At 40.6% G+C, this 26,515-nt stretch overlaps 1 protein-coding gene across 2 annotated transcripts in view; it reads left to right on the forward strand.

Moving 5' to 3' along the window:
* Positions 1-26,515, forward strand: part of LOC132827108 (E3 ubiquitin-protein ligase DTX1-like) — a 259,409-nt gene that overhangs the window by 192,849 nt on the left and 40,045 nt on the right. The window lies entirely within an intron of this gene.

Below are 26,515 nucleotides of genomic sequence, written 5' to 3' on the forward strand. Positions count from 1 at the left end.
AGTAAGAGAAAGGATGCTGTTCACATAGCGGGTGAGAGACAACCAATCCATCCACCTTCAGTTCTTCTGCCCTGCACAGGGCCAGTTCCCTCAGGGAATGAGAGTGAGGTGGGTACTGAGGAAAATGAGGCACAACTGGCAGGTGGGCCAGTTTCCTGAGTGACTGACCAGGAATTGCACAGGGCATACAAGAGTACAGTGACCTGGGGCTAGGGTGAGTGAGAGCGGTAGTGCAATGAGCCTTAGTGACAGCTGAGTACAGCAACCGAGATAGAGTGAGTGTGAGGTAGTGGATCGATGATGGTAGCACTTACACTGGCACTGTGGAGAGAAGAATGTTCACCTTCCTACAGTGCTGGATATTCCTCCAGAGCTTTAACCAGGGTGGCAACCTTGGACCAGGCTGGTAGCATTGTGCCCTCCATTGTTGGACCTGCCCACATGGTGGCACCAATTTTCCCCCTATCAGCTACAATGGGGTAAATGTCAGGAACTGTGTAGTGTAGCTCTGGACAGACAGTGCTTTTAAAGACATTGTGGGCATAAAAGATGCCAGTAAGTTCCAGAATAAATGCTGGGTTCTGGAAGGAGCCCTGATAATCAAAAAATCCCAACAGTGTAGAAGCAGGCCATCTGGCCCATCGAGTTCACACTGACCCTCCAAAGAGCATCCACATAGACCCACTCCAATACCCTATAACCCTGCATTTTCCATGGCTGATCCACTGAGCCTGCACATCGGTGGGCACTATAGGGCAATCTAGCATGGCCAGTCCACCTAATCTGAACATCTTTGGAGTGTGGGAGGAAGCTGGAGCATCCAGAGGAAACCCACGTAGACAGTGGGAGAATGTGCAAACTCCACACAAACAGTTGCCTGAGGCTGGAATCGAACCCATGTCCTTGGCGCTGTGGGGCAGCAATGCTGACCACTATGTCACCCCAGTAATGAGGGGCCATAGTTGAATGTGACACCATGGTGGAGGGAGCGAGTGTGGTTAAGACGAGTTTGGTAAAATATGACAAGAAAATGAGCCTCTTGTGTAAATTCCTCAAAGAAACTTGAGTCAACTCAGACTTAGCCAAAAAGGATCCAGTCCAATGTTTTTACTCAAGATGTGCATTTCAAAGGATGATCCAAGTATAGAATCAATCCTCGAATCTCATCTTAGAATAGAGCGAATTTTAAAAAATTGACTTCTTACAACATTTTTCCTTATTTTTGCTTCTCTTTGAAATGTGTTCAGTATTCTAGAACTCCCGTTGCATCCTCCCAAGTGACAAAGACTGTTTGGACCTTGTCAGTGACATAGTGCCATGTTTATGCAAGATGTCTTTGACAATAGAAATGTGCTTCAGTCTCTCCATTAAAATGTTCAGCAGAAATGATAGAAGAGAAAGTCCCCACTGGGCCAGTCACACCTGTGCTGCTGTTATTTGGAGCTATTTGCTTGAATGGGGTTTTCATGCCTTTTTGCCAGTGTTTCTCTGACCTCTTGTGCAAGGTTACTTCAGTGCTGAGAGTCAGTTGAGTTCTGCACGGTTAGCTTCTCACACTTTTGGAAATGTGTAGGGTCTCGAGGAATTCCTTATCTGCTTCAGAAAACATGAAATATTCATTATTTTGGTTTCATCGTAATTGGCTACTTTTTTTCATTTGTTCACAAGTTTACATCTCTGACAGTCAGTGACTTTGTAAATAGATCCAAAATGCAGTTGGTGTTTTTTTTTAATGAGCTGACAAATGTCAGGCTGGATCATTTCATTTTACTGTAAAATCAGTTTATTCCCTGTAGTGATAGTTAGCTGGGTAGTAAAGCTTGTTGGAAATTTACCATGCATTCCATTGCTTCCTTCTTTTTGTGACTGTAAAACTTGTTGCTGACTGGTTACTGGATACAACACAGATGCTGTTTCATTTTTGGCTCTTCTGCTAAATAATAGACAATAGACAATAGGTGCAGGAGTAGGCCATTCAGCCCTTTGAGCCTGCACTGCCATTCAATATGATCATGGCTGATCATTCCTAATCAGTATCTGCTTCCTGCCTTATCTCCATAACCCTAGATTCCACTATCTTTGAGAGCTCTATCCAACTCTTTCTTAAATGAATCCAGAGACTGGGCCTCCACTGCCCTCTGGGGCAGAGCATTCCACACAGCCACCACTCTCTGGGTGAAGAAGTTTCTCCTCATCTCTGTCCTAAATGGTCTACCCCGTATTTTTAAATTGTGTCCTCTGGTTCGGCACTCGCCCATCAGCGGAAACATGTTTCCTGCTGCCAGAGTGTCTAATCCTTTCATAATCTTATATGTCTCTATCAGATCCCCTCTCAGTCTTCTAAACTCAAGGGTATACAAGCCCAATCGCTTCAGTCTTTCACTGTAAGGTAATCCCTCCGTTCCAGGAATTGACCTCGTGAACCTACGCTGCACTCCCTCAATAGCCAGAATGTCTTTCCTCAAATTTGGAGCAGTTCATATATAATTTTGGCACAGTTCATATATAGTACTTGATGTCAATAATTAATCCTTTTCACTCAGTTTAGAGGAAAAAAGATTAAGATCTCACTTGCTTCACAATCTCTTCTCGAAGAAATTCAGAGATTGACAACAGAACCCGAGTTGTTTTGAGGGTCTCTGTTTTCTCTCTTGCGTTGACTTATCATTTACCCCAATTTGACAGAGATACCACTCCATCACAGCATTGCATTGAGGGGATTACTATTATGGCTCAGTTGAAGTGAACTAAGTTGAGCCCACAAGCCATTATTTCTGGGACAGCCTTTTTTGTTTTGGAGAAATTCTGAATGAGTAACCTCATGAAAATCAATTGAGTTTTATTAAAGCTGCTTTGTTTATCAAAACACAGCTATGCTTTCCATTAAAAAACAACGTTTAATGAGAACAAAGCCTGATTGTGTCTCTGTTATTTGAAAGACGGAAGTGGGTAAAATCAGTCTGAATCAGATCAATGCAGCTCATCGCATTATCTGCATGACTTAATGTAGGACAGTCAAACATGGGCAAGTCCTAATGGGAAAGAGTGAGTGAAGCACATACATGAAGGGTAAGAAGATTAGAAATTCTCAGAAGTTTGCTTGTGTAACTTCTCACCACGAGATGCTGACTACGTGACTCAAATGGTGTCTACAAAGCAGTCCAGCAACAAGCACCCTCCTTACATCCTGTGCCTCAACTTGAGCGAAAGTGCAAGCTCTGTTCCAGGTTTCCCCCTCACTCCCCTCCTTTATTGGTTTTTGTGAGCTGGATTTACATAATGCTGGTTGTCTCATTTTAGTTCTCCATTTAGTGTTAGTCTTCATCTTCAAAACTGGCTGCAGTGGTTTCTGCAGAAATGTCCAACATGGTTTGAATTTGACAGTAACCCTGATAAAAATATTAACCTATTTTAAAACGCATGTGACTGGGCAGTGAATGACATTCTGAATCATCATTCAAAAAGGAAAGTACCAGCAATGGGGAACTGCATGTACACAGCCTTCATCTCAAAACTGAGGCGCTTTTGTTACTGGAGGAACAATTGCATTTTTCTGAGCCCATCTACCTTAGTTCATACAGTCACACAGTTCCAAAGAGGCCCATTGAGTCTGTGCCTGCCTATCTACACTAATCTCACTTTCCAGTACTTGGTGCAAAGCCTTGAATGTTGCGACATTTCAATGTACTTTCTCCTGCCTCAAATGTCCTCCCAGTTAGTGCATTCCAGATCCCCATTACCCTCGGGTTGAAAAAAAAATTTCCTCAAATCCCAGTTAAACCACTTGCCTTTAGTCTTAATTTTGTCCTTGCTTCTTGGACCTTTTTCAGCTGTATCATTCTCATCACCCCAGTTATTTGTTGTAATGAATGTAAAATTTATCACCAGAATTGTTCCCACCTTAAGTGATTAGGCACAGTGCGGGAATCTACACTATTTACACCAGGAGATGGATTCCACAGTACATACTTACTACCAGGGCATTGAAAGATCTATGGAGACCTGCAGTTGAGGAAACAGTACCACAGGTTGGTACTGACAGGCTGAGTGCCCAAGTGGCAGCTGTAGGGCTCCTTTAGGTTGTGCTACCTCTGGCAGGTAAGGGAGCCGCATCTAGGTATATTTGTGAAAAGATTGGATATTCAGCAATGCGGCACACTTCGATATCACTGGCGAGCGAGAAGAGATATTCAAACAACAGGCCTTTAATGAGTTCAGCTAATTAACAGTCCTTCCAAACCTTCAGTCTCATTTTCTTTCTGCCTTTATTTCTCCTGATGCTAATTTAATATCCATAATTATGATAGCTTCAGCAAGTCTTTGAAATCCATTGGTATGGTCAGCTGAACTTATGTAATTATGTTAAGAAGGAAAGAAAACCTTTAATTGTCTTGTTGTTAAGTCTTAGTGCTGTTGATGAACTGTTCTGCTATTAAACAACCATAATTTTGTTAGTTTAAGCAGTGCAGCTGACCGAAGATTGAGATTATGGAGAGCATTTTAACCTTTGGCAAAGTGCAGATGGGATAATGTTGGATTGATCATTCAAAATTCACCTCTCTTTTTCTTACCACCGCTTGCATTAGTGACAACTTCCACTCCTTCGAAGAGTTGTCACAGATACAAATTCAGACTTGCACTCCTAGATTCAAGATCCAACTTTATTTCATCCTTCTAGAACTTTTTAACTTTCATTTTTGAGTCCGCTGACTCAGTTGGGTGTCTTTAATGGGCCATCATTGTGTATGCAGTCAGATCTGTAAGAGCATCATGCTCACAGAGATCTAAGATGGCCTAAGGCTTGTCTTTGCCATCGTTCTATTGTGCTCACAGCGCCATGGGAACAGGAATTCCGGTCTCCTCATTTACCATGACCCTTGGGAAAGGATGGGCAAGGTTTGGGTGAGCAATGGAGCATTTTTTCTTGTAAATGAGAATTAAATATCCCCAATAAAGTCAGTTGTTTCTCAACCCTAATTGCCTTTGAGAAGCTGATGCCGATTCTTGAAATGTTGCAGTCATGTACTTAGGTAACTTACAGGACTGCTCTGAGAAGAGATGCAGGATTTTAATCCTGCAACAGTGAAGGAATGCCAGTATAAAGTCAAGACAGTAGGTGTTCCCATGATCTGCTGCCGTGCTCCTTCCACGCAGTGGAACTTGCAGGTTTGGAAGATGCTATCTAAGGAGGCCTGCTGATTTGCTGCAGTGCATCATCTGGATAGTACACACATTTGTTATTGAATGTTGGTGTCGGAGGGAATGTTGAAGGTTGTGCATGCAGCAAGATGCCATTCAATCGGGCTGCGTCGTCCTGGATGGTGTCAAACCACATTCACGCAAATAGCTCCAAATAACAGCAGCACAGGTTTGACTGGCCCAATGGGGACTTTCTCTACTATCATTTTTGATGAGCATGTTAATGGAGAGACTGAAGCACATTTCTATTGTCAAAGATATTTTGCATAAACATGGTGTTATTAAACCTGCATTCATCCAGGCAAGTGTAGAGTACTCCATCACACTTGAGCGCGGAGGCATTATAGACGCTGGACAGGCATTGGGGAATGAGGAGGTAAGTTTGACTTGCCATAGTTCCCAGCCTCTGCCTGACCAGCTGTTGTAGTCATAGTATTTGTATGCAGTCAAAAAGTGTGGCACTGAAAACGCACAGCAGGCTAGAAAGCATCCGAGGAGAAGGAGAATCGACGTTTTGGACATAAGCCCTTCATCGGAATTGCTGGGGGATGGTGGAGTGGAAAGCGATAGGCAGATACAGGTGTGGGATGATTGTGATAGGTCAGAGTGGAGGGTGGAGCAGATAGGTGGGAAAGAAGATGGACAGGTCAACAAGGCAGTGCTAAGTTGAAGGGTTGGATCTGGGATTCCATATTTGTATGCTGGCCCAGTTCATTTTCTAGTCCGCATAACCCCCAGTATGTTGACGATGGAGGATTCAGCGATGGGAATACTGTTATACATCAAGGGGGGATGGTTAGATTCCTCATTGTTGGAAATGGTCTTTGCCTGCCACTTGCGTGGATTTGTTGTTGTTCTTGTGGAGGGGACATACCTGGGTTTTATCTCAAAATTGTCAATAAGTTGCAAATGTTGATCAGCTTGGTGAAGGGCACAAGACCCAAGTTCGACAGCAGGATGGAATGAACTGAATTGGCTGAATGAATTGAATTACCCGGGAACAAGCTGGATCATCTGCTCATTAATTCTGGCTGATGTTGATTGCAAGTATTTCAGCCTTGCCTTTTGCACTGATGCGCTGGACTCCTCCATCATTGAGGATGGGAAGTGTTCGTTGAGTTTCATCCTTAATTGTCTACCACCATAGGGTTGCAAAGCTTTTATCTGTACTATTAGTGGTGGGATCATTGAGCATTGTTCATAACATATTGCTTCTTTTTTTAGCATGCATGTAGAACTGTATTATAGCTTTACCAGGTTTGACACATAGTCTTAGATTTACCTGCTGCTGCTTCTGGCATGTCATTCTGCACTCTTCTTTCAACCAGAGACTGTTTCCTGGTTTGATGATTGTGAAAGAATGAAGGGTATACTGGACCATGAAGTTAAACATTTTGGTTGATTAGAACTCTGTAGCTGCTAATGACGTCCCACAGCACCTCGTAGATGCACGGGTTTGAGCTGCTGGATCTATTTTAAATGGCTGTCAATTAGCATCGAGATAGTGTCACACAGGATAATGAATGGTGCAGTCATGATGAACATCAATTTTTTATTTTCCAAAAGATGTGTCATGTGGACGCTCCTAACAATATTGTCATGGTCAGACGTATCTGTGATCGGTAGATTGGTGAGGAGAAAATCAAGCCAGTTTTTCCCCACTGGTTTTTTTATCTCACCACCTGTCCCTAACCCAGTCTGTCAGTTATGTCCTTTAGAAATCAAACAGCTCTGTTGATAGTGTTGATGTAAAGCCACTCTTGATGATGGACATTGAATTCTCTCATTCTGTGGCCCTTGCTAATCTTAGTGCTTCTTCTAAGTAGTGTTCAATATGGAGGAGCACTAATTCATCAGTTGAAGGAAGGTTGTAGAAGGTAAGGAAATTTCCACATGCCCTGTTTGACCTGTTGTTGTGAGACATCATGGGCTCTGGAATGCTTGTTGTGGACTCCTTACCAATCCTTAAGCAAGGCCGCTCCCTACTGCCTGTCCAACACTGTCCCAGTATCCCTGCTGTATCTGTCCTGTTGATGGGGCAAAACATATTCAGGCACATTGATGGAGAATTGGAATATTGGCTATGTGGTATGATTTGGAGAATATGGCAATGCCATGTTTGATTGCTTTGTGAGACACTTCTCCCAATTTTGTCACGGACTTTTTGACTTTTCTACAGCAGTTTCATCCAATTGCATATCAGAAGGCAGCTAGAAGTCAACCACATTGTGCTGGATCTGGAGTCATATTGGGCAAATAGGCTAGTGATAGCAGATTTCCTTCTCTAAGGACATTTAGCAATTCAGGTGGATTTTTCATATTCAAGAGTAATTACATCACTGATGCTAGCTTTTTATTCCAAATGTATTAACTAATATAAGTTTAATTCCTCCAGCTTTCTTGGTGGGATTTGAATTCATGTTCCTTACCCAAAAGCAAGTGCAGAAGGATCTTTATTTCAGAGCAATAGGATCTTTATTAAAGTTAAGTTAGCTTCTACATATTGATGGTATGGGAACCACAAAAAAAAACTTTGGTAATCATTTTGGTAAAGGGATTTCATTGTTTAGCATTAGGCCTTAAGTTTACAAGGTCACGAGGTTTGACGGCTTTTAAAATACCTGCCTAACAACACAGCCCAAAGTTCCCATTCAGGGCCGTGCATAGGTCAGCCCTTTTATCTTACTGCCTGTATGCAGCAACACAAGGACCAACATACATTGTACAAACAAAGTAATTAGAAGTTCCGTCACTGCCTGTGAAGTTTGCAAAATGGGATTGTTAAATTAGTAGTAAAACCATTGCCCATAACAGTTGGTTTGCTAGTCATCTCACTGTTAGAAGTAAACCAGGCTCCATACAGACCAATTCATATTCTTGTGTCTTTGGGCAAATTTCTGAATATCTAATATAGTTTGTTTCTTTTTCTCTTGTAAATAAGGGCTAACCCAGGTAATTTCTCTTCCAGGTGTTAGGAGCTCGTTGCTTGTGTGCTAAGAGATTGTTCTTGTAATGGTATGACTTGCCCTGAGGGAACAGCTTGCTTTATTAATATAGGACTCACCAAGAGGAAGCCCAACTTACATTCAGTTCATTATTGGAGCCAGCTTCTACTGGTTTGCACTGGAGGCAGATTATTAGATAAATGCTTCTCTCAGTTATATCTTAGCTAGTAAAAGTAGCTCATAATCCAGAGTTTACGCATTGAAGAATTTGATTAATTCCCCCGATAGTTAAATCAGTCCATGAATCCAATATGAGGTTTGAATTAAGCTATCCTCTGCATCAGAATAAATGGGCAAACTACCGAATCACCTTGAGTTTATTTCATTCTGTTTTTAATTGCTTTCTCTCTAAGCGCCCTTTTCCTAATTGAATCGATGTCTGAGCTGAATCTCATTTCTTTCTCATGAAGCACACGTTGTAACCTGCATTGATCACAGCCATAGAACCTAGTATAAGCTGAAGTATCAGTTCCAGTCTAATTCACTCAATTCCAAGTTTCTTATTGCCTCCTTTATTGTCTTGCTAAGGATGCATTGTAAACTTTTGCATTGCAGGATGGCTGCCAGCAATAGGTTCCCTGTAATATTCCAATTATGGTGCATTTTAATAGTTCAGATACTGTGATTGAGTGCACAGCTTTAACGTTGGGTACCAGTGAAAACTAATTGTGGTGTAATGATAGTCCAGCCTTTCTGCAACGTTAAATTTCAGAGGTAGTTTCTTGCTCACACCAAACCTTTCAAAAGATTCCATGACAGCCAAGGAAGAACTCAATATTGGTAAATCAGTTACATATCCAACCATTTGTTTTAACCTTTATGCAGGGGGTAAGAATCCTCTAGCCCAAAAGCAATATAGCACAAATGCATAAAATTCTGAAATATAAACAAAATGGGTGGCACGGTGGCACAGTGGTTAGCACTGCTGCCTCACAGCGCCAGAGACCTGGGTTCAATTCCCGCCTCAGGCGACTGACTGTGTGGAGTTTGCACATTCTCCCCGTGTCTGAGTGGGTTTCCTCCGGGTGCTCCGGTTTCCTCCCACAGTCCAAAAATGTGCAGGTTAGGTGAATTGGCCATGGTAAATTGCCCGTAGTGTTAGGTGCAGGGGTAAATGCCGGGGAATGGGTCTGGGTGGGTGCGCTACGGTGGGTCGGTGTGGACTTGTTGGGCCGAAGGGCCTGTTTCCACACTGTAAATAATCTAATCTAAAAAAAATCTTTTAGAATGCTCAGTAAGTCAAGCAGCATCTGAGATGAGAAGAAACAGAAGTACCATTTCAGCTCGGTGCCTCTTCATCAGAATTTTCCAGCATGTTCTAGTTCCCTTGCAGATCTAATGTTTAATTTATCTATTTTTAAAACTGCATATTTGTTACCACTACAATGGATGGGTGGGAGTGATGAATGAGATATGACAAAGGGTTTGACTGACTGTATGGGCAGAACTGAACCAATGGGCAACCAGTTTGTGCTTTGGGTATAACAGGCGAATTGAACTACCTCTTTTGAGATGTGTTTTTTTTTAAACTCCTCAACTTCTTGCACAGACACAGCTATATATTACTAAACACAAGATTTCCCAAGCATCTGTACAATCAAGCAACATTTTAGCACTTTATTCTGTTTTAAAAAGGTTGCTTCATTAACATACCTTCACTGGTTTACTTAAGAATGGTAACTTGATGTTGTTTAATTCATGCAGCAAAAAGTAAATTTAGTAAAAGTAAATATTGAGAATGACTTTCCGTTATATTACAGTCGTCAGCTTTATGGCAAACTAAGAAAACAGTATATCAAAAGCCTTTAAAACATATAATTGAACATATAACATATATGTCCCTGCACTTTTTAAAAAACAGGTTCAGGAGCAGAGGGACCTGGGGATATGTGTACACAGATTATTGAAGGTGGCAGGACAGGTGGAGAATGCAGTTCATAAAGCACACAGTGTCCTTGGCTTTATGAAAAAGAGTATACACTACAAGAGCAAGGTGATAATGTTGACCTTATAGAAGGTACTTGGTAGACTTTGACATACAGTTATGGGCACCACATTACAGGAAAGATGTAAATTCACTGGAGGGAGTGCAAAAGTGATTGACAGAAATGATTCCCAGGAATCGGAAACTTCAATTAGGAAAGTAGATTAAGGAAATTGGGATTGTTCTCCTTGAAGGGAAAAGGGTTGATGAGAGATTTAATCGGGGTTTGCAAAATCCTGAATGGACTGGACGGTGTAGATGGGGAGAAAGTGTTCCTACGTGTACAAGGATAAAGAATGAGCAGATAAACATTTGTATTTCTCAAATTTTCTGGTCTTGAGCTAGCAGTGAGCATTTCTGAATCACAAAGTCAGCCTGTGTGTGCAGTCTGCTGGAGGTAAAAAACATTGTACTAGTCTATTGGTCCACTTATAAAAGTGATGATCTTGGAGGAGGTTTTCAGTTTTCAGTGCTTGCCACTGGTTGATACACAGAAACTTTCCTGCCATCTTTTGCAGAGATGAACATGTTTTTCCCAGGTCGTATAGTTAATGCTGAGCCTAAATTGCAGGCAGCCCTGATCTGAGAATGAGAGTGGAGAAGAATCACAGCTGGTACAGAACTCTAAAGAATTACTGATAAGGTTTCTTAGCAAGCAAAATCTGAAACCTGAAGTTGGTCTGCGACCTGAAGATCTTAACCACTGAATGGAAATGAATTGCGAACAACAGCAGCCCCCAGCCTGTTGCTGCAGCCAACAGTATGTGCTTTCAGATATATACAGGTGGTTGCAAGGTTCCCACTCACAAGTCGATTTACGTGATTGGATTCACTCCTCTTGTATTTTGTAAATAGCTCAGAAACCAATTCACATCCGCTTTCTCATACACTCTCACACCTTCCAGTTACCCCAGCGTTTTTTTTGCTCTCCTTAACGTTAGCAAACCAATGTGGGTGTCAGTAATTTGAACTTAGCCTTCCCTCCCCCACAGAAAATGTGGTCAAGCATGAGAAAAGTTGCATCGAAATTTGACTTTTGACAGCATCTGATGTTTGCAACGTCCTCGAGCTGAAGTTAAAACTTCAAATAATCACAGCATTTGGTTCTCACTATTAAACTTCTTCCCGTTTTCACTTCCTTTTAAATGGCACAACCCACAACGGTCATCCCGCATCATTCAAAACTAATGACTTGCAAAAATAAACATAGAGTATGCATTGCAAAACAAAACACCTAGCCACTGACGGGAAAACAACAAATAATTGCTAGGGCATTATGCAGTTTTGTGCAAGGACTTCTAAAAAAAAATCAAGAAAACATGATTTACTATCACTGAACCGACAATTGGTCACTTAGAGGAAGTTCAATTTCATATGTTTCCACGTCTTTGTATAAGGAAACATTTACACCACAAGTAAAGTGCACGTCATTTGAATTTAAACAAGTGCCGTTTGAGTTGTTACTGTGACCTAGTGGTGCACCAGGCAGCCCACTCACTGACAGATGGAAAGCATCATGTAAGTAGACAACTTTAATTTTGTTTCTCTCTCTGACAAGACCTCACTCAACGAAGAGACTGTAGCTCAGTTTGTCTGTCTGTTGCTGGAAATCTCCAGTCTTGAGAAGGAAGAAGGTGAACCATATCAGATATGTGTGAACACTCGAAAGTACTGCACAAGATTGGGTTATTTATTGAGTGTGCATTTTTGCGAAAATGTGAACTGTTGGTGAAAGGGGCAGATAGACTGTGATCATCTGAGCTTGTGGCAACACAACAAGTCAGTGTCACAAAAAACACCGTAGGCACAGGCTCACATTGTGTGGTTTCTAGCTGTAACCTGAAGGTTGTTGAAAACAACTTGTGGTGACTGCCTTATGGAAAATCATGAGCAACAACATTAAAATGATGCATTTTGTTACAGGCGCAGTTGAGTCCAGTGAATGGCATGTTTTCTCTGATTAAATCCCTTTGAAATGAAGGGGTTTGATCTAATTTTAAAGCTGTTCTTTCAATTTGACCAACAAAAAGGGTACTCATTGACCTGCTTTCAAAAGGGGTCACACTGTACACCTCTTGTGCAAGTTATTCATTGGTTTATAGGTCATCTTCAATTTTTCTTAACAAATCAATGTACAGTCACCAGTTCAATTTTATTTGCAATCATTGCTTGCTGATTTACCTTGTTTCTTAAGAATCTTTTAAAGCTTTCAGAATTGGGGTGATATTCCATGACAGATCTCAGTGCTATTACTGATTTCTCAGTTTTTACACATCCCCAGTGCTCTGTTGTCCTGAACACAAACAATAGGAAGAAAAAAGATGGTTGCTTTGAAAGTATTATCGATGTGATCAAACAGAAAGAAAATATGATCTTCACTAAAAGTCTGAGGAAAGGTCAAGATCTGCAAGTCCTCTTGGCCTGATATTTTCCAATCCTCAGTGTGTTCTCAATATACACGGATATGATCACTCCCATCATGGGATCATTTACACCGTTTTCAATAATATGCCGCAACCATTGGAAGAGAAAATGGTAAAAGCTCACTATTATAAAAAGCATCCATCCAAACTAACCACTATAAAGTGTTACTCTTTATTCTTGCCTGTAGCTCCACCATACGCAAATGGAAGAATTCCCTCCTCAGTACGAGGAGCCACTTTGAATTGAGCTCACAAAATAGAACTTGCTGATTTGTACTTGGAACTACAAGTTTATTCAACTTCCATGCACAAATGTTTGATGTGAGAAAACAAAATCTGTAAAACCACAAGAGCTTGGAACATTCAGTTGCTGCAAGGGCTGGAGGTGCTTTAATAAAATTGGTCCCAGCTTCATTTTTAGAATTCTTTACTTGCTGTGAGATTTGTGGGATACTAATATTTTACAGAGATGATTTTTTAAAAAAGGAAACAGTAATTCTATAACTGTTTCTCCCAATGAGTTTTTTTTTGGATTCCTGATAAATTCCAGGCATAATCAGAGACTAAACTGCATCTGTTTTCTCCCAAGCCCCATTTTATATCAATGAACAGAACTGTAATCGCTTCCTGTCCCTCAGTTACGAGGAAGCCAGGCAGACTATGACATTACAAACAAAATTAAATCAAACTAAAATCCAGTACTTTTAAGGAGGTTTCATTAAATAAAGCACCTGGACTCTGATAATGTTTTCATATTTTCAGTTTATTTTTGCCTGCCACTGGTTTTGAATTTCTTGCTCTAAAAGCTGGTTGTGTCGATTTAAAATCCCTTTTATCATTGAATTTATATTTGCAATGTGATGATTACACAACCAATGTGTGCATCAACAGCCAATGTTCTGTTTCACAACAGTGAGAGCATAGGTTTGTATAGGTCATTTCATTATATTCAAAGTGCTAACTTCACAAGAAAGTTATTAAAATCAAATGTGAACAACCGAGTCACATCAAAGGATATTATGTCAAGGCAACCTAAAATGTGGTCAAAGGGTAGGTTTTAAGGAATGTCCAAAAGGAATACCTCGAGTTAGAAAAGTATAAGGAGGGAATTTCAGAGCTAAAGGCATAGGCAACTGAAGATGCAGCCAACCAATGGTGAAGCAGTTGAAATCAGAGATGCTGAAGAGGCTCAAATTAGTTGAGCATAGGTGCCTCAGAGCTGGCAGAGATTACAGAGATAATGATGGGAGAAGTTTTAGAGGGATTTATAATTAAAATGAAGAGGTTGCATGACCAGGCCAGTAGAGGTCAGTGAGCAAAGAGGTAATAAGTGAACAGGAATTGGTGTTAGGTAAGACACACATTTTGGATGAGCTGAAGTTCCAGAGGGTAGTGCATGGGATGCCAGCATGAGTGCATTGGAGTCAATGATTCTATCTTATGGAAACACGTTTGAATTTTTCCATGTCATTGCTGTTGTGGAGAGAGACAATCCTTCTCTACTTGTAGAGCAGAAAGCTGAAGGAAAGCCATTTCCTGTTTGTAGTTGAATGTCTGAACACTGAGGAGCAGATTATGCAGAATCCCAACCACTTTTCCTTGCTGCAAGTCTCAGACAGGTGAAAATACCCTTTGTAAAATCAGGGTAATTATTTTCTAATAATTTGTTGACACTTCAGATTAATGACATAGGTAATGTGTCTATCTTCTGCTCATTGGTACATGCAAATATTTTTTCAGTATCCCGTGCCACATCCTGTCTGGAAAAATCAGTCATGGAAATATCCATTTAGCTATGCCTTGTACTTTTTCTAAAAGATGAGTGAGTGCAAGAGCCACAAAGTAAATGCTACTTCGAGATGATTAAGGTAGTTTGGCAAGTTTACTCAAATAAAGAAAATAGTTACATTTCATGCAACTTCACTTGCATATTGTGGATGTGGGGCTAATATGTTCCTGTCCTGGATTATGCTTTTTTTTTAAATTCCCAGATTTGTCTGTATCTCCAGTACATCACTGCTATTTGTTAGATTTATAATGCAACTGAAAAACCGAGCAATAGCACAAGAGCTGCCCCTCATAAGTCTTAAGAACATCAAGGAATACACCATTTATCAAATGTGTTTCTGTGTGCAATCTAGTATGCAGTTACAACTGCAACACTCAGATAAAGGTATTCCATCATCATTATGTGGGAACCTTGTGTCAGAATGTCTGTCTTGTGTGCCCTACTTGGCATTGAGTTTTACAAACTGTCTCCTAATTTGTTAGGTGAAGTTTCACTAAAACCTGGGTCACTATATCACTGAATGTCATGCCTGAGGTAGTAATCCAAGCAGGTTAAGCACTGTTGCTTAAAGCATATGTTTGTTTTTCTCCCACCCCAAATAGCTGAGCTATCTCAGCTTGCACAGTTATGGATGAATATGGTGGACACCGCAGCACTCAGTGTTGCTTATTATGTTAGTTCAACCTCACAAACCACTTATTTTGCTAAGAGGACTCATTCAACCATTGATTATTTATTACATCTTCTCACAAGATCATGCAGATGAGGGATGCCATTTTGTTTCATCCCAGATTATGCATCTAGAAAGAGCCTATAGTAGTCTCCAACTGTTGTAGGTTGAAACATGCCTATAGGCAACCAAATGAATTTGCAACCTTTTCCACAATCCAGTTCTGAAATAGAACCAACATTCAATTAGTCATTCATCAATAACTAGTCAACATCTCTTTATATCACATGACTTTGCCTGTAGGCAGCCCTGTTAAAGAATCCTAGAAAACCATTGAATCCATCACTATAGTGCTACTATATAAGTAACTGTTCGGTGAGTTTAGTGTTATATTAAAAAGATGGGTTAGAACAAATAGCGACCTACTGTGGGCAACTCTAACTGATAATCCGTATATAACAGGCTGGTGATTGAATTGTTCACCAAAAAGAAAATTGGACTTTTAATCTTAAGTAGGTCAAAAACATCCTGCAAACAAAAACGTACAAAGGCAGCTTTGTACTTTTCCAGTCATCGATATTAGTTTGAACAAGCCAAGAGTTTGTATCTGTTCCAATGTCCAGATTGGTCTCTGAATTTGACACTTTCGGTCAAGTAGACCTCAAGATATCAAGTATAAACAAATCCCCACAATAAGCTCAGAATATATCTGCATATGAGCCTGTTTTCAGCATTGCTATGCCTGTCACTGTCACCACAATAGTATGAAGCAAGAGCATTAGTCATTCATCAATAACTAGTCAACATCTCTTTATATCACATGACTTTGCCTGTAGGCAGCCCTGTTAAAGAATCCTAGAAAACCATTGAATCCATCACTATAGTGCTACTATATAAGTAACTGTTCGGTGAGTTTAGTGAGCAAGAGCACAGCAACAACCATCAGCCAACTCCAGCTGACCTCACAGAACTAGAAGGTTTCCTAAGCTTTTCATAAAACACAGGGTCAGTTTTGTAAGAACAGATTTAATGCTGCTCTGAGCATTTAGAATTACTTTGTCATAGTTTTGGAAATAATCAGTCTTATTCCCAGAGTATTGTTTTCTGCCGTACTTGGGGCAAATAACAGCTGTTATATTATTCTTGACTACTTTGAGAATATTGACTGTAGTTTTCTAAATGTTATAAAAGTTGCATACCTCTTGTTTCTTGTCTAGTATGAAGTAAAAGTAAAATGAATGAAGTAAAATACCAAATTTTGAACCTTGGTTTGTTTGTTTTTCAGACAAACTGAGCCGTTAGTTAGAATTTGGAGTTATCCTGAATCTAGTAATATCGTGTGAGACCATTTTTAGGAGATGGCCTCATATTCTTCACCTTCACATTGACTTTAATTTGACAGGAATTTAAATCATTGCAGTTAGTACCCAACTGAGGGCTGGATAGCTCCTTGCTAATTTAAAATGTACTGTGATTCACACATTAATATCTATTCGCAGACTTCAACTGAAATTAACCTGGCTACAGAGAAATAATGAGGCAAGCCAGTATAGTATGAAAGAATGCTAGACTTGCATTTAGATAGGGCTTTTTACATCCCAAACAGTTTGTGGCCAATGAAATGGAGTCACTGTTCTAATGCAGGAAGTGCATCACTTGACACCCTGCAAGATCGTACTAATTGCGTTGTCATAGTAATGCAGTAGGAGTAGATAATCTGTTTTTGCAATGCTTGCCATATTATCCCAACCATTTCCAGTGCTCGCTCTTTGAAGAAGTGTCATAGGATTTTCTAACTCCACTCAAAAGGGCAAATTGGCCTTGGGCTAACATTTTATCCAAAAGTTGGTATCTCTGACAGTGCAGCACTGCAGTATAGAACTGGAATAGAAGGGTGTAGTGCCAAAGTTGAGGTGCTAATGTATTTTAAAGTTCAAACTGTCACAATGACAAGCTTCCTTTGCTTTTGATTGGAAGTGCTGCAGCAGCACCCTAGTGTGCCCCAGGAACATTGCACCCTGACTGGACGATCACCATGATTTTTGGGTTCAAGTTCGAGAGTGAAATTTGAACAGACAACCTGCTGACTCAGACCAGAATGCTACTGACTGTACCACAGCTGACAGCACAGATGTTACAATTGAATTACATTATCAACAGGGCCTGGTGGAAAACTGAGGCACCTTTTTCACTGACTAGTGAGATGAAAGATGAAATAGTTAAATTATATTACAGCAATCCCATTTCAGAGAAGAAACTAAGCTGTCCACAGTGTTGTGTGTTGGCCAGATTCAGTTGAAGGTACTGTTACTTTTGAGTCAAACGTTTCTGACATCAATCATCATTTAGCCACATAATCTGGGTTTGCAAGTCACTGCAGTGCTGAGGGATTGTGATGTTGTCAGGGATGTTGCCTTTCAGATTGAACCAATAAACCATATTGCTGCATAAAGTGAATATGAATGATCCCATCACAGTATTAAAAGAGAAGGCATTTCACCTGATATTCTGATCAAAGTTTGTTCCTTAACCAAAACAGGCAACCCAATTATCTAATTTCTGTCAATCCCTCGATTTATGCTGTTTTTGGATTTATTGCCACAATTAACCTACAAAGCCTGTACAATATTTTCCAGTCTATTCAAAGCGTAGTAGGATATTTGAACATCAGCAGAAATATTACTGACAATGCTACATATTTGATATGCGCTTATAGAAGAACAAGTAGGACCACATTTTGTTTGCTCAGTGTCACTCGTTGCTCCTGTAACTCCCACCCTCATCACACTGTTGGTTGGTTGCATTCCTGTTGGGAGCACCAAGTTTGTTGTGCAGGTTTTACTCATTTTGTGTCAATTTTTGTCAAAAATGCATTGAATACCTAATGATAACATGAACTAAAATGAGAAGACGAAGTGTGTTCTCAAAACATTAGAAATAGGAGAACAGCCTAAGTAGGTCTGCAGGTCAGATATCTAATAACCTGTGATTGTATTTTGATGGGAAAGTTTCTATTCCATTCTTATTTTTGATAAGTTGCCAAACTAGTTCCTACAACAGTGACATGGGTGGCACAGTGGTTAGCACTGCTGCCTCACAGAGCCAGAGACCCGGGTTCAATTCCTGCCTAGGGCGACTGTCTGTGTTGAGTTTGCACATTCTCCCCGTGTCTGCGTAGGGTTTCCTCCAAAAATGTACAGGTTAGGTGAATTGGCTGTGCTAAATTGCCCATAGTGTTAGGTGTAGGGGAATGGGTCTGGGTGGGCTGCGGGTTGGTGTGGACTTGTTGGGCCGAAGGGCCTGTTTCCACACTGTAAGTAAAATAACATCCAACAAAGACTTTCTGATTTTTTTCACACTCCATGTTCAATACGTTATTCTATAATTCTGAGAGGACAACTATAGTCTTTTTTTTCTTTGGATTTTCTTTGTTTTTTCTCTAGGAAACTGAAAAGAAATTTGATGGGAATTATACTTGTATGCATACAAGTCCTGACTGTGACTGTAAGTTTAATAAATCCTTTGGTTGTTCTTCTTGTAAGTGTGTCTTCCTTCCTCCCGCTTGTTTCGTTATGTTGCATTCTGTCTCCTGCTCCACAATCAAAGGGTAGGGAAAGTACAGTTAGGGGATCTACCTGAAAGGTAAATGGAGTTCATCCAGAGTAACAGGATTCGAAAGTTTCCTTCCACTGTCATGGGATAGAACTGGGCTCCAATCTGTACCCTCATCTGGTAAAATGTCTTGGGAATATATCGTATGTAGCAGCAACAAGCTATTGTCCCCGTGCTTTGTTCAGAGGAAGGTGTTGAATTACACTACTGCAAGAACTACTACAATATGTATTTGTATAGCACCTTTAGCATCCGTATTGTGGGGGAAAGACACAAAGCTTTTTTTGTCTTGGATTCATCAAGACCGTACCCAAGAAATATCACTGTAAAGGGAAAACAGCGTTTATTCTGTATGTACAGGATATTGGTCAGGCCACTGTTGGAATATTGCATGCAACTCTGGTCTCCCTCCTATCAGAAAGATGTTGTGAAACTTGAAAGGGTTCAGAAAAGATTTACAAGGATGTTGCCAGGGTTGAGGGATTTTAGCTATAAGAAGAGGTTGAATAGGCTTAGGCTGTTTTCCCTGGACCGTCAGAGGCTGAGGGGTGATCTTGTTGAAGTTTATAAAATCATGAGGGGCATGGATAGGATAAATAGACAAAGTCTTTTCCCTGGGGTTGGGGGTGTCCAGACCTAGAGGGTATAGGTTTAGGGTGAGAGGGGAAAGATATAAAAGAGACCTAAGGGGAAACTTTTTCACACAGAGGGTTATATGTGTATGGAATGAACTGCCAGAGGAAGTGGTGGAGGCTGGTACAGTTGCAACATTTAATAGGCATTTAGATGGGTACATGAATAGGAAGGTTTTGGAGGGATATGGGCCGGGTGCTGGTAGGTGAGACTAGATTGGGTTGGGATATCTGGTCGGCATTTACAAGTTGGACCATATTTCCATGGTGTACATTTCTATGACTCTATAAGAAGATAGTGCTGGTTGGTTGGCAAGTAGCCTCTTTATTGACAGATGCATTGCCATTGAGAATGCCCCAGTTAGATGATAACTAATAGTTAACGGCTACACTTAAATTTAAGCCAGCCAGCTTGGCTCTGGTCAATGCATTGCCTTGAGAAATGAACCAGAAAATAATTGTTGCATGTTTTGTTGAATTGGATCAGGCGCAGTGAGTATACAAGTTGTTTTCTATCTGCAAAGAACTAATCTTTGTATTAATGTCTATTGCCTCCAGTAAGCACATAAGCCAAACTGAGAGCCTGCCTCAGTCCTAGGTTGTACAAATTGTGACCCAAGAGTTAGCATACTTGATTATTTAACAAGTGTTCGCCAACTTCTAAATCACAGCTAATATTGGACAATGAATCTTGAGTTTTGCGACCATATGCAGTTTGATACAGTCAGTGCCTGTTGTAAACAGCTGAAGAGTCATGCTGTTTAATTCAAGTCTTTTGGACATACAGACTACAGACTGAGCATCACAACAGCATTCATGTTCACTTACCGCACTGCTCATTTGTGTGATAGGCTGAACATCTTTTTTGGCTCGACAGAAGCAACCTTTTAGTGGCCTACACCGCTCGTGTTGGTACTGCTTAGTAGCAGCATTAAACAGCTAGTTCCAGCTGTTTTGTGACCTGCATATGCTTCCAGGATATTCTGAGCCAGATAGGGCACTCTTCCGGACCACAATAAATGACCTGCCTGAGAGTTTGTGCAATGTACAGCGAGAAATTATCTGTTCAGAGGCAGCCATTAACCTGAGGTGGCTGTGATGCACCATATTTCAGCATCAAACAAATGACTCAGACCCTGTTAGACCTTTGCTAATAAGGCCAATAGCATGTGCTATTGAACTTTAACCTTTAGGTGCCACACAGGTTCAGAAGGATACGGCCAAGTCTGAGGGAAAGCATTTCTTAAAAATGCATTTTACTATTAGAAAAATGAAGAATGTGGGGAGATGTGATGAAAGTGTTTAAAATTACAAACTTATGAAAGGATGACAAAGGTGTAGGTAGCAAACTTTTTCAATCGTGAAGACGTCAAGAATGAGGGGTTGAAGAGACAATGCTGGAAGTTTCGAGTGCTGGAGGTTTTGTACATTGTGTAAACTCACAGGCAGGTCATTTATTGTGACCCTGAAAATGCCCTATCTAGCTCAGATTATCCGGGAAGCATATGTAGCTCACATACATAGCTCTCCTGCCTGGGGGCAGGAGAAACATCATTATGCAGAGAGTTGAGAATATGGAACACATTTAGGATTGTTTGTTTTTGGGTCAGAAACTGTCTCAGTTGTTTCAGAAATTTAGTGTGATTGGATATGTAGATAAAGACAAAGGACGCACAAATGTTATTCAAATGATTTGCTCAAGTGCTGGGTAAAGAGTCAGATGGCATCTTTCAATGTTATAGACTTCAATTTACTACTTGCTCACAAACAATTCAAACAACTTTCTAAAGTATGTGTCTGTAGAACCTGGACTGACATTATCGCTTCTCATCTAAAATGCTGCTTTGAAAGAAGAGATAAACCGTTATTCTCATGTCATCAACTTTTGCTTAAACGTGATATTTAAATAAGTGGCAGTAAATGGAACAGTGTTCGCAAATAGTGTGTAATGTCTATAAATAAACAGAATGAACTCATCTTATTTCTAAACCCTTGACTCCATAAATAAACTTGCATTTTCTAAATTTGCATAGATAATTCAGACATGCTCACCCCAAATAAAGGCTACATCTGTATTCAATGGATTAGGATTTTCTTCTGAATCCAAGGCAAGGGTCCCTGTGGCACATTGCTAGTGTCCTACCTCTGAGCCAGGATGCCTGGGTTCAAATCCCACCTGCTCCAGAGGTGCTTAATACCATCTCTAAATAGCTGGAATGTGAATCCAAGACAGTGGAAATCATCTTCATTGTGTTTCCCACTTGGAATTGGGCTGATGTATTTCAATGGCCAAGATGCAGATTTGGAAAACAGAAGTTAGATCTTTTAACCTGACCCCTTAAAGAGGAATTTCTGTATGAAATAACAGGCTTGAAATGTTTTTACCCTTCTAAGCATCACAACCTCTTATTTACCTCCACAACATCACAACCACCCCAATTCCCACCAGCATCCCCAGAATATTTGGTTTGAAATATGACATGACAAAGCAGGAATGAAGGCTTCCTCCATCAATTCTTGGAACGTTGCTAAGAACTAAATGGTCAGAAAAATTGAAGTGGAGGACTGCATGAGGCCGTGGGGACAGAATGGAAGTACTTGGAAGTATCAGTCAGCTAAGCTGTATTTGGGCAGGAAGTCCACTGTGGGATGTGCACATGATTCTTAGAGGCAGAATAGGAACCCGCCTAATGTTAAGGGAGCAGCTGGTTTGGGAGATGTTGCAATTCTTGCAGTTCCATTTTTCTTAAAAAAATATTTCTGGTAATAATAAGCACTATATTGCCCAACTGCCGCATTATCCAATCAAGTTAGCATTTGTTAGATCTCCTTCAACAGGGAAGTTTGGTTCTTGTTAGAGTGATGGAAATCTCACATGAAACAATGGAAAGCTCTCACTACCGGCTGGTGCTCCTAGAATTTGCTTGATTCCCAGCTCAATATGTGTCTACGTGTCTACAGGAGCAGGTTGCTGATTCCCTGTTAATCCTAGCAGGTGACAGATTACGCACAAGTGATGTCATTGATGTTACAGGGTCGGATAGGATTAAGCTAGTTTATAAAACAAATCGTGAGACTGTGTTCATCTCTGCATCACATTTGGTACTCGAGTGTTAAAGGGGAAGTTAACCAGAGTTCCTGACTCTTGCATTAGGAGAAATGAAGATTTCTTTGTTTACTGGGTAAGTGCCCTCTGTGGCGATCACTATTGGGACAGTCTTAAATGTGTAGCAGGCAGTTGGAGAGGCTCTAATAGTCATAAGTGGCATTGCTTCAAGCCACAAAACCTCGAGATTGCTGATTGATTATTCAGAAATGTGAGTATTTAATAAGGAGCTTCAGACCTTGATTAAATAGCCTTTGGGATGGCATATGGCCAGGATAGATTATTGATCTTTGTTGTGAACAAATATGAACAACTTGCTCTGGCTCAGTTACAGTGAAAACCACTGAAGTGCGATCAAGCGAGGAAACAATAGATTGTGATTGCTGAGCAGCGTTTTTCCCATCCTTAAGAGAATGCTTGTGTTGCCTGGTCTGTCAGGCTGGTGGATTAAGCATTAGTAAATCCTTTGCTGAGAAATGTTCTGAATGAATCAGGATTATGTGTGGATCAGGATTTCTTTACGCTGTAGATAAAAATAGGCATTTTGTAAAGTGCTCAAGCTCATCCACTTAATTCTTCATTCAGCAATTTAACCCACACAGAAACAACAGAAAACACTCAAGCAACAGAAACAAGCAGATCAACACCTCTTCATTAAAACAAAAATTTGGAAATTCTGCAGCTTCTCAATAAACATTTTTAATGATTTCGCCACATATGCCTTGATGAACACAAATGAATTGACAACTTTATGACTGCTGAAAGCATCACTGAAAGTGTGCATAAAAATAAACATGTGAAATGGCAACTGACTCGAAAGTTAGTCACATTTGTGCCACACAAGTGCCAAGCAATGGCCATCGCCAACAAAGGACAGTCTAACCATCACTCCTTATGCCCCGCCATCAACTTCCTGGGAGTTACCATTGACCAGAAACTGAACTGGACCAGACATGTAAATGCTGTGGCTACAACAGCAAGTCAGAGGCTGGGAATTCTGAAGTAAGTAACTCACCCATGATATCCCAAAGCCGGTCCACTATCTGCAAGTTAGGAAGATGATAGGATACTCTCCAAAACCATTCAGGAATCTTGACACCATCCAGGACAAAACTGATAGCTTGATTGGTACCTTATACTGGGAGAAAGTGAGGACTGCAGATGCTGGAGAATCAGAGTCGAGAGTGTGGTGCTGGAAAAGCACAGCCGGTCAAGCAGCATCTGAGGAGCAGGAGAATCGATGTTTCAAGCATAAGCCCATCATCAGGACTCTTATACACCACATTCAATGTTCTGTTCCTTCATCACCAACTTGCAGTGGCAGCAGTGTATACTGTTGCCAAAATGTAGTAAAATAACTCATCAAGGTCCTCCAATAGCACTGTCCAATCCAATGACCTCTTTCATCTAGAAGGAGAAGGACAGCAGGTGTATGGGACAACACCGTCATCTTCAAGTTCCATTCTAAGACACCCATCTGCCTGATGTGGAACTATATCAGTGTTCCTTCACTGTCACTGGGACAAATTTCTGGAACTCCCTCCCTTACATGACTGAGAGTGTTCTAACATCAAAGGGCAGCAGCAGTCCAAGAAGTCTGCTCATGACTATTTGAGATGGGCAATAAATGCTAGCCTAATTACTGATGCCCACATCCTGTGAATGAATAATAAAAAAATATTGTTAACACGTTTGTCCAACTCTTGTATGTGGCATGGATATGGCAACTGTGATTACTGGCCATTGGGGCATATATCCCTCATGAAACTTAAGATTTCCCAAATGAGATTTTCTTGATGATTGCCTCTCTATGTTTTCCTACATTTGTAAATAATAGTAAAAAACTCTTTTATAATGTAAAGTTCAGGTTAAGGGTGCTTTTACTTGATGTTTGTTAAATGAGGCCTTGTAAACTATAACCCAGAAATTCAGTGGTGCTATGCCCATTTTTCAGGTGCAAAGGCATGCCCTAAGCATCCGTCATTATGGATTGTAAGTGAACCACCTTCTGTCCTGTTGTGTACAGAAGGAGACATGACTGGGGTAATACCTAATACAAGTGTTAGGCTATTAGCAAAGAGAAGGCCTAAGATCATTGTGAGGCCATTTTGCAAACCAGACCGCAATGAAGGCAAATTCTGCTAGGCAATCTGTGTTCAAGAAAATATAGTCACCATGTGATTCAAACTGCTGCTCCTGAAAGGGATTGCAGAAAGACTCTCTCATAAAAGATTGTTATTCAGTTCAAGCTAGCAGGCTGGAGGGAACAATTCCCAGGCCTATAAATGCATCATTTATTAAATGTTTACTCGGTGTGAGTGAGGAGTCTTGGAACTTGCTTGAAGCTGTCTTTGGAATTTTTTTTTCAGATCTCCTTCTGGCTCAGATATTTATTGATTGCATTAACGTTTGGAGACTAACATTTGGACACAACTGGACTTTAAAGAACCCTTTACTGCTTTTATTTCATGAGTTTTAAAAATTTAGTTCCAAAGTGCATCAGCAAATGACAAAATACAATAACTTGTGATCAGCAGCATATGGATTATTACCAGGCCTTGAACAACAGCACAGTGAGAGAGGAGGCTTGATATAAGAAGCCATGCCCCTGGTTGCTAAGGGACACCATTTGCGAAAGTTTCATTTCGGACAATGTAAAACAGAACCATTTTTCATAAACTTCTGAGACATATGCCTTTATGCTCAATAGCTAAAAGTACCCATTTAAAACTGCTAGGGATTAACAGCTTCACTGTAAATCTTAGTGTGTGTCAAGTGAGCAGCCCAAAACCTCTGTACTTCTTGAAAAAAATGGGATCTTTATTGTATAGTTTCTCATTTAGTTGCGTGATGAGCTTGCGATTTGGCTGTTCTCTTTATTCTTGGGATCTTTTGATGTTTTTATAATTGAGTTGTTCCTGTAATCTTATCAGTGAACATTTCTGCAAACTTTGAATCGAAAGAAAGTGCTGGATGTTTAGGCCCTGTTGAGGGCATGAATAGAGGGAGGAGAGTGCAGAATTTTGTGCTGCTGGCCTGTACATCAGATTGCCCCATCCCTATTCTGCTCCCTCTTCCCCTCCAGGGTATCGTGGGTAACCAGTTAAGCCTTTTTATAAAAACATAATGCAACTGAGATTTTCTATTTCTCCCAGCTGGGAATTGCTGGGTGCAAAATCCATCAAGAAAATCCTGCTCTTCATGATCTCTCCTCAAGTAGCATTTAGAAATGCCAGTCTTTGAAAGCATATCTCTCGAAAGTTGATGTATTCTCCAGTAACAGTCATTTATTTTACTTTAATGACACTAATTTGAAGTGGTACGCTGTCCAAACTTGCAAGTTTCTTTTACAAACTGCAACCTCTTCATAAACTTGTGTTGATACCTTTAATAAGTGTTGGCTCAGACAGTAACTTTTTCGAGTGGAATTTCAGGATATTCCTTAAGCACAGTGGCAAGTAGTATATATGTGAATGAGTTATGTTGTCATGGTGATCTAAAGAAATCTAAAGACTGCAGCCGTGACTTAGCATTGATCTGTTCTCCTCCTTGTTCACAGTTTAGCTCATTATTACAAATAAGCCAAGGTTTCAGCCTCCTCTTGTTATAACCCTTTGTGAACTTTTTAAGTCCGCTTTTATCGGCCGAATCATATTAATGAGAGCAACTAGTTCATATTTATTTGCTGCAAATATCTTTTGATGGACACTTAATTGAGCCTGACTGTTGTCATTAAGCTGAAAATGTGTTGCTGGTTAAAGCACAGCAGGTCAGGCAGCATCCAAGGAACAGGAAATTCGACGTTTTGGGCCAGAGCCCTTCATCAGGAATGAGGAGAGTGTGCCAGGCAGGCTAAGATAAAAGGTAGGGAGGAGGGACTTGGGGGAGGGGCGATGAAGATGTGATAGGTGGAAGGAGGTCAAAGTGAGGGTGATAGGCCGGAGTGGGGTGGGGGCGGAGAGGTCAGGAAGAAGATTGCAGGTTAGGTGGGTGGTGCTGAGTTCGAGGGAATCACTGAGACAAGGTGGGGGGAGGGGAAATGAGGAAACTGGAGAAATCTGAGTTGTCATTAAGCTTTAATATACTGCATTAAAC

Source organism: Hemiscyllium ocellatum, chromosome 24 (assembly GCF_020745735.1).
Source record: "Hemiscyllium ocellatum isolate sHemOce1 chromosome 24, sHemOce1.pat.X.cur, whole genome shotgun sequence".
Taxonomy (NCBI): domain Eukaryota; kingdom Metazoa; phylum Chordata; class Chondrichthyes; order Orectolobiformes; family Hemiscylliidae; genus Hemiscyllium; species Hemiscyllium ocellatum.